Raw genomic sequence first — 1,470 nt, forward strand, 5'->3', positions numbered from 1 at the left:
ATGTAAACTAAACTTAATGTAGCAATCATTTCACAATATACACAACTGTCGAATCATGTTGCACATCTTAAACGTATCCAATATTATGTCAATTATATCAATAAAACAAAAAAACTACTGGATGTAACTATTTCTCTGTGTAGTTGGAAAATGCACAGTAGTATTTTGTTGATAAAATCAAAATAGAACATTCAGTACAGTCCTTTCTGTTTCTCTCCTCTTTGCAAGTTTAAAACATTGAAGAAAAAACTCTAACATTCTCTTAATTGAATGGAAGTTGTTGGCTGAAAGTTTTGAGAATGGTGCTAGGAAGGCTTTGAAAGATAATTTGTTTTATGTCACAGAGCTCTTCTCTTTTTAAAATATATTTTTTTGATTTTTTACAGAGATGAAGGGAGTGGGATAGTTAGAAACATTGATCAGCTGCCTCCTGCACACCACCAACTGGGGATGCACCCACAACCAAGGTACATGCCCATGACCGGAATTGAACCCGGGACCTTTCAGTCCCCAGGGCGACACTCTGTCCACTGAGCCAAACCAACCAGGTCGTTGTTGGGTGGTTTTTGTTCATTTATCAGTTCAGTGTTTTATTTCATGCCATTGTTCTCCGCAGTATTTTTCTGCCTTGAAAACCCCTAATGATCTTAGAGGAGCTGTCCTTTCCATGAGGAATTATTTTTTATATGTCCTTAGATAGTATTCTGGGACACATGATATTTTCATTGTTTTTTATCTGTTCTCATGTTTATATTCATTCTCCTCAGAATTCGTGAGCTGCTTGCACTTGTATGTTGCTTTCTCCAATTGTCAGGATCTTAAACAATTTTTTATGTAAGTTACCTACTGCTTTTCACTATTCTGTCTCTATGGGGTCCCCTTGGTAGCCGATTTGTTAGTATCTTAGTAGTTCCTTAAATTCTGATCACATTTCCACATGTTTGTTGGATTCTCTGAATCAAAATGTGAGTGAATTATAATTGTAACGATTTATATACAAATTATTTGATTATTTAATTACTGTGTTTTAAATGTATGTTTATTGATTTCCGAGAAGAAAGGAGAAAGAGAGAGAGAGAGAAACATCAGTGAAGAGAGAGAATCATCGATTGGCTGTTGACTAAATGATCGGGGATTGAGGCTTCAACTCAGGCCTGTGCCCTAATGTGGAACCAAACCGTGACTTTCTAGTTCATAGGTAGAAACAACCACTGACCCACCGCTTTCAGGCAAATTCTTTGATGTTTTGAGTTGATCATGTCTTTCATGATTCTACAGTATTTTTCCATTAATGTGGTGCCAGTTTGATTACATTTATTTTGTTTTCCTGATGGTACACTTTTTCTGTTTTTTTTTTATGATTCCGGAACTTTTTTTTAGATTTCCGAAAGGGAAAATAGCAGGGTTTTTAAAATGCTTTTTATAGGGGGGCACTGATAAACCTCTCTGGGAAAAAATTTACTTTTGGTT

Source organism: Myotis davidii, unplaced genomic scaffold, assembly GCF_000327345.1.
Source record: "Myotis davidii unplaced genomic scaffold, ASM32734v1 scaffold5766, whole genome shotgun sequence".
NCBI lineage: Eukaryota > Metazoa > Chordata > Mammalia > Chiroptera > Vespertilionidae > Myotis > Myotis davidii.